Source organism: Hyaena hyaena, unplaced genomic scaffold (genome assembly GCF_003009895.1).
Source record: "Hyaena hyaena isolate Hyena2069 unplaced genomic scaffold, ASM300989v1 scaffold_35, whole genome shotgun sequence".
In the NCBI taxonomy this organism is placed as follows: domain Eukaryota; kingdom Metazoa; phylum Chordata; class Mammalia; order Carnivora; family Hyaenidae; genus Hyaena; species Hyaena hyaena.
Genome location: NW_024080667.1, coordinates 342571 through 360796, shown reverse-complemented (window position 1 = coordinate 360796; position 18226 = coordinate 342571). Strand labels below are relative to the sequence as shown.

Here is an 18226-nt window from a genome sequence, read left to right as displayed (position 1 = left end):
ATTATCTGCCAGAAGCACATAAGGGGAAAACAATGTGGTAGGACTTGGGTCCCTTTTAGCTGAGAAAAGCGTGTCTGTAATTGTCAAAGTGAAGCAAGAGAAGCAGATTCTGCCGGTGCAAAGGATACATGTGTGCAACGGCTCAGACATCACACGCAGAGCAATTATGAAGAATTCACTGTCAAGGCAGCAGGAATTCTGAGGGTCCCCAGGGACCCGACTCCAGGTTCAGTCCAATTCAGAATTTCATGAACGACTGGAAGAATGGAATTCAGGAAACACTGCATTCCAACTGACAGCACAGTTCAGAAGGGAAGATTAAAAAGCAACACAGTTCAGACACGCTGGACCGAGCTCAGGTCAACAAGATGGTCCAAAGGGACAAGCCCGCCACTAATGCTGAAGGTTTGGAAGCTCTGTCTCCTTGGGATCTGACCAAGAACTTGTGGCCCTTCATTTCTGTTCTTTCAGTTCTAAGGTTCTGTTCCCTGGCAGCTCCTGCTTCGTAGTTTTCAGAGTCAGAATAGGCTTCTCTTCATCTTCCCCAAACACCTTTCTCCCTCAGCAGCACCGACCCCGCTGGGCCTGGCAGACCTGTCCTTTTCTCCCACCACCTCCACCTCTGAATTACTAAAATGACAAACCAGAAAGCACTCACTCACTGGTCCTGGAAAACAGTGTTCTCCGTACCAGAACCTCACTACCGAGGAGCCCCGTTACCTAAAATATAGACAGCAGATGAAAATGGGGTGAGACACACAAATAACACTGAGCAGTTCAGAACAGCTAAAAATGGAAGCATCGATGATATAGTACCAAGAAACAGGAATCTTCAAAGAGCACCACCAGAGTTTGACAGATATTCAAGAGATGAAACAAAGTGGGAAAAAGAAAAAATACCTCATAATCAGCCATTTAATTTGTCAGTCTTAAAAAGCAAACTCAAATACTATGTTAGGGGTGCCTGTCCAACTTTGCTCAGGTTATGATCTTGCAGTTTGTGAGTTCCAGCCCTGCATCAGGCTCTGTGCTGACAGTTCAGAGCCTGGAGCCTGCTTCGGATTATTCTAGGTCTCCCTCTCTCTCTGCCCCTCCATCACTCGCACTCTGTATCTCTCTCTCAAAAATAAACATAAAAAAATTTTGAAATACGATTTTAGATCTAATTCTTTGAGCCCTTTGAAAAAAAAAAAAACTGACACATTCTGCAAATATGCTAGAGTTTGCCCAAATAAATTCCTGGTGACATGTCCATCACTCGTTTCCAAAGGCATCTAAAATGGAACTCAGGACACAAGCAAGCAGTTCACTGGAACCACGTTTTGGTGGCAACAGAAACTAAGCAAGAGGCTGCAGGTGGAAAGATTATAAACCAACCCCCCCTAGAAAGGGCAAGGACAAGAAAACACCTTTTCACACTGAAAGAGGTAACCTCCTCTTTCAATTCTTTCTCCTTTTGCCAAGTTAACAGCACTGAGCCTAAATCTGATGCTGACACAGCTCTTGAGGAATCCAGCTGTGCTTTAGAAAGCTTGGATTCTATCTACTTTCAACTAGTTTTCTTACCCTCACGACGACCTCTGCTCTTCCCTGTGTGTGATGCCCAGTCCAGCTCAGATTACTGGTGGCAAGTAATACAAACATAAACAATCGCTGGCTACTAACGTAACTGCCCCAATGCTGCAATTCATGTCCGTGGAGACCCACGGAAAGGACTCCTGGTGCCCCAGGGTGCTTAATTCCAAAGTATTATTCAACAAAGTTTCTCCCTGGACCAAAAACACAAAACTGTTGTGAGACACCAGCAGCAGCACCCCGTACCCCAAACAGCCCAAGGAACGACCCTTTCTTACCTCTAACTTCCTACTTTGTACAGGTATGAGCTTTTGAAATAAGTAAAACTTGGCCTGGTATGCATATATGTTTCTTTAAAAGTCACACTGTGAAATTTAACAGAAAAACAGATGACAATCTGTTGCAATGCAATCGCTTACAGAAGCAATTCAAAATTTTCCTGCAACCTCTCAAGCGCTCTACAAACCTGGTCAGCAGGTCATACAAAAAACCAGCCTGTATGTAAACAATATTAAATAAGTGAAGTTTCTAGATGCCAATCATAATAAAACAGCACAACTTTAATAATGCCATTCACTAACACATACACTGAAATCACATCCCTATCTACAAGGTAAAAGTACTCTTTTAAGTTTTATTCTCTGCCTAAAAGAATATGAAAACATCTAGCTGATACTGAATGTTTTGGACTCCCCAAACCTAATTAGTGAGAAGTATTCCTCCCACCCCCACTTCTAGGCACCCTCTTTAAAAAACAAGACCAGGAAGCTCTTGATCCCCTGTGAAGAGAAACCACTTGAAGTAGGGACATCTGCATCCTATCCAGAGGGCCACGAACGGTCCTCTCTGTCACACTGGAGAACGTTTAGCAGCATCACTGACCTCCACCCACTAGATGCCAGTAGCAGCCCCACGTCTAACTGTGACAAACTTATCTCCAGGCATGGCCAGATGTCTGGGGAGGTCTCCCCAGGTGAGCAACAAGCAGGCGGAACCTATACAGGTCACTAAAGATACAACAGGGGCTCTGCAGTCTATATATTTAGGAATTTCTAAAGTATCTAAATAACACTAATAAACCAATTGTAAACACTAACGAATGGAACAAATTGAATTTACCTCCAAAGTAACTTTGGTGAACACTGACACTTAGTTTTTCGTGGAAATGAGTCCATCATGAATCTAAGAGACTGATTCATGAGACTGAGATTACCCGACATATGAAACGATTCTCACAATTTTTTTTTTATATTTTTATTTATTTCTAGGAGAGAGAGAGAGAGAGAGAGAGACAGCGTGAGCAGGGAAGGGTCAGAGAGAGAGGGAGTCACAGACTCTGATACAGGCTCCAGGCTCTGAGCTGGCAGTCAGCACAGAGCCCGATGCGGGGCTCGAACCCACGAACCGCGAGATCATGACCTAAGCAAAAGTCGGACGCTCAACCGACTAAGCCACCCAGGTGCCCCCGATTCTCACAATCTTAATCGGAACCATCTAACACCCAAGTTACTTCCCATTAGGGCAGTAGACTGGAGATGAAGAGGCTATCAAAACCACCTGTCCCACCTGCCATCTTGAGAGAAAGTAAAAGCCAGGGCCCCAGCGGGACTAATCAGTCTAGGAGAGAAAAGAGATCAGGACCCAGGTGTCCCGACCCCACTTAGGTAAGCTTGGCATCGCTCACAAAGCCAAACACTGCAACGGGAACAGAGGAACAGGTGTGGAACCTTCTACGTTTCCTTAGGTAATTTTTTTTCCTCGATACTTGGTTTCTGTTCTATTTGTAATCGAATTTAAAAACAAGCCAGTAGCCAAAAATAACCTATGATGACTCTTCCAAAGGGGAGTGGGGGATCATCAGTGCCCGAGAGGTGCGAGGTGCCTCTAGAGCTGGTCCGGCAGAGCCCGCTGGGAGCCTGGTAAGCACACGTGTGCACTTACCATCAGGTTCCTGAAGGGTCCTACATAGAAGCTACTGCCAGCTGCGTGCTCCACTTGGTCTAAACAAGAAAGATACAGGAATGAAACACAAGGAAAGTGAAATGGAAACGACAACAAAGAACAAACTGAAGGACAGGACAAACTTTATGCGTATCAGAAAAAGAAATGCACACAAAGTTATGAAGAAAACTAAATGGAATAGAAGGAAAAGAGCAGTTATCTACGTCATCAAGGTTCTCACACACACACAAAATAAAAAAATAAATGAATATTTAACTGATCTCAGCTGCTGACAGGAGGGCCCCCTCAGTATACTTACTCTCAGGCCTGTGCCACACCCATGTCGCAAAACATGCTCTCACCACTGATGGCACCGTTCTGCCAGAAGACCCCGAAGTCCCAATCCATGCCACTCGCCTTACAGATACCCAAGCACCAAAGCCGTGAAGTCATCTGCTCAAGGTCTTGCAACTAAATCAGCTCTAGAGCCAGAATTAAAACCTAAGGATGATGACGCTGAAAGTCTTCCTTCTGCTAAGAAAGTGCTCTTAAGACCATATTCTTTAGACAGCATTTTCTATGCGTTGTCTCACTTGGTTTCAAGGGCAAATAAAAGAAAGAAGTGGTAGAGACTTTCACTACATTTACAGGAAAGGAACAGGGACACCTGAGTGGCTCAGTCGGTTAAGTGTCTGACTGGCTCAGCTCATGATCTCATGGTTCTTGAGTTCAAGCCCTGCGTCGGGCTCTGTGTGCACAGCTCGAGCCTGCTTCACATTCTATGTCTCCCTCCCTCTCTCTCTGTTCCTGCCCCACTCATGCTCTCTCTCTCTAAAATAAATTTAAAAAACATTTTTAAAAAAAATTTATAGGAAAGAAACAAAAATCAAATTGGAATGCAGACTTTTTCCCCCATTTCAATTATATCTTATGCCAGAAACACAAGTCAACAGCCCAGAAGCTCAATCTAAGCAAGTATGATTCACCATAATAGAACTAGGTTTTCCAGTGAAGTCACTACCATATAGAGAAGCCCAACAGTCATCCTGACTACTCTTTAAAGATAATGTCTAGTGTTATACCTCTGGTGCCTGGGATGCAAGCTGCAAAATCAGAATTGCCTAAGGCATCACATAAATAATTTAACCCAGGTCTGGACTGTTTTCTACTAGTCTAATAAAACTGGTCGAACACTAAGAAATTCTAGAGAATAATGTTTCACTTAAAAATATGCAGGCATCAGAGAAAACACAAAATTCTAGAAGGCATGCTCAGGTTACATTAAAAATTCATCACAACAGTGAAGGCTCACGAATTTCGTGATTTAAGTGAATTAAATTTAGAGCCATATGTAACTCGACGTGTGCTGCCTACTCACTGGGGAGCTACCGAACTCCTCCGTATAAAATCAGAATTCAGTACTGGTGCACAGAAGCAGGTCTATCTGATCTCTGGGGAGCTCGCCACCTTACTCAGATACATAGCTGATTCCGCACCAGGTGAGGCCCCATCTCTGAGCTCTTACCATGAAAGGTCATCAAGAACATGAGCTGCCCTGAACAGGAGCCACCACGGACTCCCCGAAGGACGGGTTGTGCTCGCTGCCTCTGGTGCCTCCCTTCTCGATCAGCCCTTCATCTCGGCAACTGAGCCTTCGTCCTCTCTCCTCCACTGAAGACCCACTCTTCACAGTTCCCTCTGATCTCCTAACTGCAGAACTCACAATTTCTTTAGGCTTCATTCGCCTCAAGTCCCCTCTTTTGTGTCTGACAGTTTCATGGGCCTTACATTCTTAAGATCCCTCTCCCCGGCCTCATGACACCACCGTTTATGGTCTCCTCCGTTTGTGACATTCTTTCACAACCCTTCCTCTTCTCCCTGCCCTTAAACAAGTGGGCCCCTCATAGGAAATCGGAAGATCGGGGGCTTTCGTACAAGGCTGGAGAAAGGCTTCAACCAAGTATTCAGCTGAGCCAAGGGTACAGATTTTAGAGAACAGAATAGGCATGGAATAATGGAAATAATGGGCTATGTTAAAAAGTCAGAGAGAAGAACCCGAAGATCTGATGCAAAAAGGAGCCTCAAAGGTGGTCTTAGTCTGCTCCCCAAACTCCACAAAAACACTTCTCAAAGCTTTATCTCATTATATGAATTGCCTAAAATCTCCCAGCAAGTTGGTAGCAAAAATGGGATTTTTGTTCCCACCCAATTCACTAGTCTGTCTCCTGTGTTCTAGAAGCCTTACTATGAGTGACACTTTCTGGATCCTCATTTTTTTTCACACTAAGAAAGATGATTAATGGGGTACCTGGTGGCTTAGTTGAGCATTCAACTCCTGATTTCAGCTCAGGTTATGGTCCCAGGGTCATGGGACAGAGCCCCACATGAGGCCCCACACTCGGTGCGGAGCCTGCTTAAGACAGTCTGTCTCTCCTCCCCCCTCCTTTGCCTCTCTCGCCTGTTCATGCTCTAAAATGAAAATAATAAATAAAATAAAACAGAAAGATAATTAATAGTGTCCTGTGCACTGCAGGCTAGATTGAGAAATCTATCATAAAGTCAGTATACAGCTTTTCAAATGTTTAAAAGGCAAGGGTGTGGCTGCCATGACAGCAGGCCGGCCTGGCACTGAGCGCGGCTCTCAGAATACCTGCTTTAGAGGTAAATCAGAGTTCACAGGCAAGGTGAAACACTTGGCTTGGAAAAAAGCATAAAGTTCAGGGGCACCCAGCTGCCTCAGGATGTAGGGCATGTGACTCTTGATCTCAGGGTCCTGAGTTCAAGCCCCACCACACTGGCCACAGAGCCTATGTAAAACATTTTTTTTTTTAAAATTCAAAAGGCATGTTAAATAACTTCTTTATAAGATCAAAAGAAACACACACACACGACCTCGGACACACACACACACACACACACACACACACACACACACACACGACCTCGGATAGACACACACACACGACCTCGGATAGACACACACACACACACACACGACCTCGGATAGACAGACAGACAGACACACACACACACACGACCTCGGACACACACACACACACACACACGACCTCAGATACACACACGACCTCGGATGGACGGACACACACACACACACACACACACACACACACACACACACCTTCAGACAGACCAGGTAGTGAGGAAGGGGCATCGATGGGTAACAGTCAAGTCATGGGCTGAAAAGAATGGCTGAAATGTTCCATGTAAGTTGGGGGGGGGGGGGGGGCAGAGAGTCAGACCCCCCAGCACTTGTTTTCTATCTGGGGGTAGTTAACCTTCTGCAGTTGCTGTGATGAGTACAGAGGACCGAAGCCAAAAACATATATAAGTTTTCTATAAGGAATTAACAGTCTGTTTAGATCACTGTAACATACGCTTAAAAAAGAAAACAAGAAGATAATGACTTGGTAACCTGGATGTCACAGAAGTCACACTCAGGGCGACGGCGAAGCTGGGCAGCGGACTGAAGTGCGAGCAAAGCCTCCGAGACCACAGCCAGAAAGGCCCCACAAAGGCCGGCCGCACTGCACGCCGACCAGGGTGTGTCCATCAGATGGTCAGAACGGCCATTACAGCCCAGGTGACATCGGGGAAAACGAGCCACTGTGGGCCTGGCCCTGCTGGTCCACAGTGTTCTGGGAAGAACATCTGGAAGCGGCAAGATGATGTGCAGCAACTGGATTTAATGGAAGTAACATGCTACCCATTTTCTATGGCTTTCCTTCATATTTAAAGTAACTTGGGGGGGCACCTAGTTGGCTCAGTCGGTTAAGTGTCCGAGTTCAGCTCAGGTCATGATCTCACGGTTCATGGGTTCGAGCCCCGCATCGGGCTCTGTGTTGACAGCTCAGAGCCTAGAGCCTTGTCTTTGGATTCTGTGTCTCCCTCTCTCTCTGACCCTCCCCTGCTCATGCAGTCTCTATCTCTCTCTCAAAAATAAATAAAACACGGGGCGCCTGGGTGGCTTAGTCGGTTAAGTGTCCGACTTTCGCTTAGGTCATGATCTCGCGGTTCGTGGGTTGGAGCCCCGCGTCGAGCTCTGTGCTGACTGCCAGCTCGGAGCCTGGAGCCTCTTTCAGAGTCTGTCTCTCTCTCTCTCTCTCTCTGACCCTCCCCTGCTCACGCTGTCTCTCTCTCTCTCCTAGAAATAAATAAAACATTTATAAATAAATAAATAAAATAAATAAACATTTTTTAAAAAGTGAAAGAACTTTAAAAAAAAATAATAAAGTAACTTGAAATGTACCTGACGCTAAAAAAAAACTTCTGTAAAGCAGCTCGAGCATAATTTCAACCTCTCCCTGCAGTTAAGCTCGCCAAGAGCTGTCTGTAATCCTGGAGGCAAATTATAAATATAAAACTTCTCTGGTTTTAAGTTGCTCCTAGTATTAAAACAGGGCTCTAGGCTTTGCTTCCAACAGAAACAATGGAAAAGTTCTGGATTTTTCAGTGTTGCAGATCCCAGTGTAAATTCCTGGGATGCTTGCGTCGCGCCGGAGGGGCGCACAGCCTCTGGCCCCGTGGAGGGTCTGGCCGGCTACTCTGCCAAGCGCCAGGCTGATGGGAGGAGCAGCAAGGATCACATCTGAAGGGAGCTTTGAATTTCTCTAAAACAGGCTTTCAGTGGCTTTGACTGGATAAATCCAAATACCAGGAAAAGGCTCCCCAAATAAACTTTAATAAATCAAATTAAGAAAGCATTAAATGTCCTTACACTCTTCAGAACCTCAAAGTCTTGTGGCATGAACAAAATGATTCTAGAGACTAACCAAATACCCCTGAAACTTCAACAAGCTGCCAGCCTGTTCTTCTTTGTAATTATTTTAATTTCTAGGGTTCTTCGCAAGGATCTTCCATAGCTTTCATTTTATAGGGGGAAAAAATGTATCTAAATTCTGAAAAACTTTTAAGTAATAAAAAAATAAAGTCTCAAAACGTTGCATGTAAAAAGTGAATGGGCAACTACAAAGTAAAAAACTTAAATTCAGGTCAGTACCCGGAGGCCATATGAAAGGGACAAGGGATGGGGAAGTAGGTAGGGTCGTGGGAGGCGATGGTGACACAGGCCTGGCAACCCCACAGAAGGGAGCACACAGCCACACCCTCGAGAACTGGTTATCTTCAGCTAAGAGGAAAGTCATTTACAATAAATTTTACAATTCTATATCCTGATGAATTGCGAAATTTAGATTAAAAATACTTCCAGGAAATAAAATCTAGATAAAAATCTCAGAGAAGACACAATTATAACACTTAAGATCATTCTCTAGATTTGTTTACAGAGCTTACAGGAACGATCATCAAGCCATAGCACTAATTAATAAAATCAGGCTATAACGTATCCACAGAGGTAAACTAAGGTCTACAGTGAGATGCTGACAGGGGGCTCCCAGTAATGAGACTGAGCTGCTTCTGTGTTCACATTTTCTAACTTTTCTAGATGGACATTTGGTTCTATTATGCAAACAATAAATGAATATATTATTCTTTAAAGAAATACCTAACAAAGGCAAAATTAAGAAGACAACTGAAAAATGGCCACTATTGATTGAGATTAATACATGCAATTTTATACCGGTACCCTCTGGAAAACGTCTCAACTGCCTGCTCTGCCTAACAGCAGAAAGAACTGAAGTGCTTCTCTGTTCCCTATCTCCTACCTGCGCACCTGCTGGAAGTGTCCAGGAAAAAAGCACTAGCTCCAGAAACACCAAATCCACAACAGACACACATTTAAAGGGAGCACAGTCATAAGAGACGACATTCAACAGCCGACACCACGCGAGCATTCAAACTACCACTGCCAACCTTCCGGTGTGTCTCCAACTCTTTTCCCTGTGCATCATGTTCCTTCACACAAAAACTTGATTTCTCTCCTCCTTTTGAGCAGCCACGCACCTTGTATTCTTTTTCTTGTTCCTCTGCACTCAGTTGTGATACTCATCTTTATTTAAATCAAAACTCTAATTTAAAAAATCGTGTTGAGTGCCTCCCAGGTATAAGTGAAGGGTCATGTTTTGGCAGTCAGCCATGAAAATCATGAGAGTACTGTTTCCTGGCTTTTATTTTGCTTCTCCTAAAAATGTGCAATTAATATGCCACATTTTGACAGAGGTTTAAGAAACGGTATAAAAATAAGGCAATTTACAGAGATACTGAGCTACTCCGCACTTAGACCTACCATGAGACACTTTTATTCCAGTATGGTTTTTAAGACTATTCATCACTACTGCTGAGTGATCTCATTCCCTTCTTTCCAAGACCTCAAGCACCTTCTGGCCTCTTCACACCTGCAGACGGGCCTCTACTGGAGCTTATGAACGGGCACATCATCACTCCACTGGGGAGGAGCTTGGACCTCTGGAGGCTCATGCGTGTGCACAGACCAGCACAAATCTGCCCGCTCACATAACTCAAAATGCCGTCTTTTCAAATTCACAAGCATAGAAGGAACCAAAATGTATTCTCCTCATAAATTACTATCACAAATTACATTTAAGTTCAAGATTTTTTTTTCTCCTAAGATCTGCACCTAAAAACAAAAAAAAAAAAAACCCACTAACTAGCGTATTTGACAACACATCTTGCACTCAGATAGATGCAGTAGCCTGTATCAGACTACTGTTCAAATTTAGCTCAATTCTGGGGCACCTGGGTGGCTTAGTCGGTTAAGCATACGACTTTCGCTGAGGTCATGATCTCGCAGTTCGTGGGTTCGAGCCCCGCGTCGGGCTCTGTGCTGACTGCCAGCTCAGAGCCTGGAGCCTGTTTCAGTCTCTGACTCCCTCTCTCTCTGACCCTTCCCTGCTCACGCTGTCTCTCTCTCTCCTAGAAAAAAATAAAACATTTAAAAAAAAAATTTAGCTCAATTCTTGCAAGATTAGAATTTTTCCTCCACATACTTGGTAAAGTTTCTGGAAACATGGTGAAGCAGAAGTATTTTGATTTTTCTTGGGTGCTTGTTATCTACCAGGCACTTTGTTAGGAGCTATAGGGTGTGTGTGTGTATGTATAACTTAAAAATTGAAGTTATGTTCAACTTTGTGAAAAGCCAAGCCCCTTTGCAGAAAGGGCTTACCTAATGTCAACAAGAAGCAAATTTTGAAGGGAAAAGATGTGGGGTGCCTGGGTGGCTCAGTCAGTTAAGCATCCGACTTTGGCTCAGGTCATGATCTCACGGTTCGTGGGTTCAAGCCCCACATCGGGCTCTGTGCTGACAGCTCAGAGCCTGGAGCCTGTTTCAGATTCTGTATCTCCTTCTCTCTCTGACCCTCCCCTGCTCAGGCTGTCTGTCTGTCTCTCTCTGAAATAAATAAAACATTAAAAAAAATAAACAAAGTAAAATGAAGGGAAAAAACGTTCAAGAGAATCTGAATCTCATTAAAAATAAAAAGAAGGGAGGAGGTAGGTGGGAAGAGGGAAGGACACAGAGGTGGGCAAGGGGAAGCAAGGGACAGGGAGACAGGATGATGCAGATCTCCAGTGACCAGGTACAGCAGGGACCCCTGTGTGGCTAGGCCGCCTCCCTCCGCCCCCCACCCCGGGAGTGCAGCCAAGGAGCTCCTGCACTGAGAAGGCGGCCTTTCAGAAACAATCTTCTCAGTGCTGGTTCCCAGGATTATGCCACATTATCCTGACTTGATGCTGCTTCTATCTTTTGCCAACACAGGGGTAAAATAATGCCCCCCCCCCCCGCCCCCAAGAACAAAGAAGCCTGGGAGGAAGGACAAGGATTTTAAATTTAAACAGCTGCCCCCTAGGCCAGCATCCAAGGCAGGGAGAAAGGGCCTCGCTCTCACTCCTCTCTCTCCGGTCACATTTCACCTGCTCCCAAAAGGTTCCTGTGCTTCCAAGGCCACGCATCTCTCTGGCAGAAGAGTTGACCCCACTAATCTGAGACAGCAGAACGGGCTCTCCCGTCCCCCCCCCCCCCCCCCCACCCCCGCCCGTGCTGGTGCGGCGCACTGAGTAACAGGTTCCTGAAGGGCACAAACCCACACAACTTGAGATTCACACTAGTGATTACTACCTGCTATGGACATCAGGAGTAAATCAGACAATGAGTGAAAAGAACTTTGCACAGTACCTGACACGGACTCAATGGAACCAACTGTGAGATTACCCACAGTGGATTCTACTAAACAAATTACAGAAACCCCACGCCCACAAGTCTAGGTTGTCAGCACGTGTTCCTTCTTAGGAAGACAATGACCTTCTGCTTCCACCAACAATCCCAAATTCATCCATTTCTTTTGTTCATTTGTTCTATACAGTGACTCACAGATCCCACCCAGAGAGCACTATGGAAATGTGCGTGTCCAGATATGGACAGGGGTTGAGCCGAGTGCTTCAAACACTCACTAATGTTCCCAAATCAATATATAGTAAAATATATAGTAACGCTCCCACGGAAGCTGTAGGTACATTTCAGTTTTTTGTGTTTTTTTTTTTTTAACCTGTAACCTTGATATTTTATTGCTTCTAACCAACTGACTAAACATACCAGTTCACTTAGTGGTTCTTAACTTTTTGGGAAAGAAACCTCAGATCCCTTTGACAATCGGCAACACCAAAGGCCCCTCTCCCCAGGTAGTCACAAAGAGACATAAAGACACTTGGAGACCCAGGGACCTCTATGTTGTCACAAAGTCCAGTTGTAAATCTATGCAAACGTACATATTGAGGGGTACACTTGTGTGATCCCTGAAAAATACTCCAACTCCTTAGACTATTCAGTAAAAATGCTGCAGAGAAAATCGGGACATTTGTTTCCTTAAAACAGATCTTGTCGGCTTTACTGGTAACTTGTTAAAAAAAAAAAAAAAAAAGACTCTTTAACATTTTTGTTTTTTCCTGACTGTACATCCAGAAAGATATGAAAAGACAGATTTCCTAATCTGTCATGTGCGGCACGGAAATTGCTCCCACACAGTTACTTTCAAGGCTGTCTGATAATTTAATGTTTAAGAAAACATACCCAAAATTCACCCAAAATGTCAACCACATGAAATCTGGTCCTAACAGCATGGTAGTCCTGCATGAGTGGTTAGGAACACAGAGAGGTAAGACAGAAGAACAAGAAGAAAACAGTAAACACTTCATTTAGGCAACAAACATGTTTACTTCTCTCCCCAGGCGCATGCAACAAATCAAATTCCAGGGTTATCTAATCCACCAATCTGAGTAACCACAAGTGTCCCAGTTTGGGTAACCAGTAAAACAAGACAGCTTTTGAGAGAAGAGCGGGTCTCTACCACTTGGGGAGATCTCCAGCGTCAGGATGTGTACCTAGCTGCAGATCCAAAGAACATCTTACCTCTTTCCTAATTTTCAATCGACTTAATTCACTTCATGTTACCAAAGCAAAACAGGTGGATTTCAATAAGCCACAGTAAAAGATACTGGAACTAATCCTTTATATTTTTCAGAAGTGCCATGATAAGCCAAAGCATGGGCAGTTACCTCGGAGCTAACTGTGCCGGTTCTCACCAATTAAAATGGGATGGGCCAAGGTCAGTGTGCACGCATATTCCTATGAGGCTCTCAGTTAATGCTCACAGCAGTCCTGCAAGGCAGGTCTTTACCCCATTTTACCAACAGGTAAACTAAGGATCAAAACATGTGGAGTAACCTGTCTCTAGTCGCACTGCTACTAACTGGTGGAGGTGGGATGTGAATCTGGCTCCTAATTCCAAGGCCATGTTCTGGCATGACACAATGAAGGCCACACGCTGCACATCTTCCAGAACTCAAAGGTACAGCTGAGTCAGCAAGTTTTCCCTTCTCGCCTCCCCACAACAGAGACACACAATTCAAGCTCATTTTAGCAGGTTATCCGTTTGCAAAGCCCTGATCAAGATGTATCCAATACAAAGGCAGTAAGGAAGCCCAAGCAGTACACCCAGTACTTCAGCACAGAACCTTAAGTTGGACGGACCACAATAATCAGTCACCGTAAAAACAAAGTTTACCAATTCCATGCACTTTTGACAACTGCCCATGAGATTCAGAGGATCCTGTCTCTCTAAAACTGAAAAGGGCCAGAGTGTTAGATACGTGTCATTTTTCATGATTTAATATTTTCTACACTCTGCTGCAACCATAAGCTGAATTTACCTTGACAAACAGGCAGCAATTTGCATCTCTAAGGTTTTTTTTTTTTAATGTTTATTTACTATTTTGAGAGAGAGCAAGCTAGTGAGCAGAGAAGGGGCAGAGAGGGCGAGAAAGAGCATCCCAAGCAGGCTCAGAGCTATCAGCACAGAGCCCAAGGCGGAGCTCAAACCCACAAACCCTGAGATCATGACCTGAGCTGAAATCAAGAGTCAGATGCTCAGCCAACCGTGCCACCCAGGTGCCCCCAATTTGCATTTTTTAAATCCTGAATTCTTTTATTTACTTTGAGAGAGCACCCCAAAACTACTAATAGATACTAAGCTTCACACCCAAATGTGATCTTTTTATCAATGCATGATCATACGCACGGAAAAGATACTTCCTGTGACAATATATTGAGCAGCTAATAAAACTGCTAAAGACAAACAAATTTTGGAATTTTAAGCCCCCTGTTCAAAAATCCAAGATTGATTTATAGTTATTCCCTTTTATTATTTGTTTTGAATGTCAGAGGGACACTGTAACTTTGGTCCCCTTGTTAAACCTACAGAAATTACAATCCACAATGTGTAAACCGCAGGAGGAGACTTCCATGTGTACAAGATCAGAGCTGCGGCTAGCCAGGGCCGCGAGCCTGCAGCACAGCCCCGGGAGTGAGGAAAGGGAGACTTTGGTCTACACTAACACCAGCATTATTATCTCACAGAGAAGGTACCAGAGGCAGAGCACCCCTCAGTCCTAATAGGGATCCTCAGATGTTCTGCCTAAAATCAGCAGTCAATTGATTGCACAGAGAAACACGATCTAAAGATCTTTTATGTTAAAAACAAAAATAGGGCCAACAGAAACAGAAAAGGCATATTCTACGCCTCAAACTGGCAAGAGAAAGAAATCTGAACCTAAGAAGCCAAACGGTAGGGAAAAAATAACAAAAGGCACAAGAATTGCATTGTTGCCCATTCTAAACTGTATCGCCACTTCAAACACCACACGATTAGTTTTAGGGTTCTAAGCACGGGTGAACAAACCAGTCTGTCTTCATTTTTGTGGCATGTGGTGTCTCAGGAAACCTACAAAAGACTGCAGCACTAGGAAGGATTGAAGTACAAGGGGAAAAGACTGTTTATCACTACAGCTTTAATGGGGGGGGGGGGGGGATTTTAGCCTAAGTAGGCATTGACTGGTTTTCTTTTTAACCAAAGCAAAGATAATCCTCTGCAACTACACATAACTGGTGTCACACAATCAATTTATTAAACCTAACAAATTAGGTTTGGGCCCTTCAGACACTGATTACATTAATCAAAGCCTAAAAAAGCAAACGTTTTTAAAGTATCAAATTAGCAAGGACTTTAGATATCATACTCTTATTTTTAGATACTGGTATTTTTACATACCACACACATACAATACCATGATTTTATCACTGGAATAAGTCTCTAGCCTCTGAAACTATTCAAAGATTCTGTGTATATTAAAACATATTGGGGGTGGAGCCTGGGTGCCTTCAACTTGTTGCACATCCAAAGTTGGCTCAGGTCATGATTTCATGGTTCATGAGTTCGAGCCCCACACTGGGCTCACTGCTGTCAGCACGGAGCCCACATCAGAGCCTCTGTACCCCTCTCCCTCTGCCCCTCTCCTACTCGCACTCTACCTCAAAAGTAAACAAACATCTTTAAAAAATTTAAAATATAAAGTATAATACTTAAAATAACTATACATGTACCAGCTTATTATGAAAATTTCCATCAAACATTTTTTTTAATTTCAGAATCCATGACCACAAAAAATAGGAAGTGGAAATAGATACAGCGGATGCTTCAGAAAGCTAAGAACTTTCTAGTCTCTTACCCATAATCCTTCAGGACTTTTTTCTTAATATATGTGCAAAGTTTTAACCTTTCAAAGCAAAGGTGCCTTCTAACTTTCAAAGAAAAGGAAAGAATAGAAAGGAAAACACCTCTGGAAAATGAAAGCACAGATTACGAAGCAGCGGTTCGGTCCAGTCCTACCATGTGTGCCTGAGGCATGGGGGTGGGGTGTTAAGGACCTCAGTTAAAGGCTAAATCTTGGGGCACCCGGGTGGCTCAGTTAATTAAGTATCAACTCGATTTTGGCTCAGGTCATGATCTCACGGTTCCTAAGAGTCTGGCTCTGTGCTGACAGTGCAGAGAGTGCTTGGGATTCTGTCTGCCCCTCCCCAGCTCGCTCTCTCAAAAATAAACATTTTTTTTAAAAAAGACTAAGTCTTTAAGGAACAATAGAATAAATGCTCTTATTAAAAGTTTCAGGTAGGGGCGCCTGGGTGGCTCAGTCAGTTAAGCATCTGAGTCTTGATTTCGGCTCAGGTCATGATCTCAGTTCACGGGATCGAGCCCCACACTGACAGGACTCCGCACTAGCAGCATGGAGTCTGCTTGGGATTCTCTCTCTCAATCTCTCTCTCTCCACCCCTTCCCTGCTCTCACTCGATCTCAAAATAAACAACCTTTTAAAAAAAAGTTTCAGGTAGAAAAGCCCGTACTACATTTTGTTACAAATTCAAGAAGCTTCAAAATTCTTACATCTATACAGACTCTACAGTGGAATAATTACAATTAAGAAATCAACCCCTGCCTCTCATTAGGAAAACTCAAGAGTGCACAAAGACAGGTTAGGGCAACTCCTTTCTCCCTGTTTCTTTTCATGCTTGTCCTCCTGAATGAGTCAAGCCATTAGAATAGGAACCGCTTAACCAGCAAACAAAGCCTCTTAAGAAAGCGCTGCTTTGGACAGTTCAAATGAGCTCCTCTTAATAAATTAAAAAAAAAAAAAAAAAACAACCTCCCCTCCCAACTCAAATAAACACTTTGACAAAACAAAGAAACAAAACCAAGTCCCTATCATTTGCTGGTGTCACATAGTAAGACTGAAAGAAACTAACAAGCATGATTTAACTCCACCACAAATCAGAACTGCACTTGCCATCAGCTTCCAAATTTAATTTCTGGCGTGGATGTAAACTGAAACGTGCTCATGATCCAGAACATTTAGCGTAAGAAAACTTTTTAAATACAGTTTATGGTCAAGTCGGCTTTTATACAACACCCAGTGCTCATCCCAACAAGTGTTCTCCTCCAGGCCCATCACCCACTTTCCCCTCTCCGCCACCCCCAACAGCCCTCAGCTTGTTCTTGGTATTTAAGAGTCTCTTATGGTTTGCCTCCCTCCCTCTCTGTAACTTTTTCCCCCTTCCCTTTCCCGGTGGTCTGCTGTTAAGAAACTTTTTAAAAATTATACTGCATTCAGTGGAAGAGCCTGTCATTCTCCACAAAAGCACACTGGTATGAGAAGGAAGCAGAACATGTCATCATCTTGAACTCACCAGTAAGAAGTGAAAAGAGATCCCGCCCCGCCCCCCACCGTCCACACTGCAGAGGGACCTAGGCCAAGGCAATGTCTCTCTCTGTTCCTGTGGTTTCTAAAATGACTTCAAAAATAATGTAAAACTTAAGTATAATGGAATGAATCCCATTCATCTGAAGCCCAAACCAACAAATGCCATTAAAAAAAAAAAAAAAAAACTTAACAACCAACAGCTAGCAAGGGACAAAAATGTAATGTTAGTGTTTTTAAAAACTGTTTGAGGGGCTCAAAGGAACACAATAAATCTCTTCAGTCTATAAACCCCCAAAGCAAAAATAATGAAGGCATTAGTTCTCACCATAAGGTAGCTTTCTAATACCGAAGGCTTCACTTAATCACACTGCCTTATTATTCAGGATTAAAGTGGGCAATTCCACAGTGAGCAGTGAAAATACATCCTGGCTAATCAGTAAAGCCTTATAAAACACTGCTACTTGTTCAGTATAGCTGTCCCACTCAGAAACATTATGAACAAACGCTGGATTTAGGCAAGACACAGTCAAATACTGTAGAAGCCATGCGCACTAGGGCCAATCATATACCCCCACCCCCCACCCCACCCAAGCACCAGTTCCCTCATCTACAGAGAAGGATCCGGTCCTTGCAGCACTCTTGGGAGCATCAGCGACGCAGTCTCTGAAGCACCAAGCACAGCGCCAGGCACACGTGACACACGCTCACCAAGTAACTGCCGTCACCCTCACCATCAACAGAAAGCAGCAATTCGTCACATAATGACGGGATGTGCGGGTTAAGCGTCAAATCACGAGACAGGTCTGAATCAATATACATCAGACGGAATGAATTCCGGCCATGAAATCTTGTAATGTCTGACCATGGCTGAATCGGACTGGCAATAAAGAGAAACGGGGGAGCCTGGGTGGCTCAGTCGGTTAAAGTGTCTGACTTCGGCTCAGGTCATGATCTCACGGTTCGTGGGTTCGAGCCCCGCATCGGGCTCTGTGCTGACAGCTCAGAGCCTGGAACCTGTTTCAGATTCTGCATCTCCCTCTCTCTCTGCCCCTCCCCTGCTCACACTGTCTCTCTCTCTCTCTCTCAGAAATAAATAAAACATTTTTAAAAATTTTTAAAAAAGAGAAACAGCTGCTTTCGGTATTCATTCACCTTTTTCACTTTGAGAAACATTGGCAGTGTTTTCAAGTAA

General features: G+C 43.9%; 1 protein-coding gene across 7 annotated transcripts in view; it reads right to left on the bottom strand.

The window, feature by feature from the left end:
- Positions 1-18226, bottom strand: part of PRDM2 (PR/SET domain 2) — a 122946-nt gene that overhangs the window by 44712 nt on the left and 60008 nt on the right. Inside the window, exon 1 of one of the 7 annotated variants that reach the window (XM_039228950.1) lies at positions 3517-3558. The exons of the other annotated variants lie outside the window; for them this stretch is intronic. The gene's annotated coding sequence lies outside the window, so the exon portion shown is untranslated. Of the gene's footprint in view, positions 1-3516; positions 3559-18226 lie in introns of those variants that run through there. 7 annotated transcript variants of the gene reach the window in all.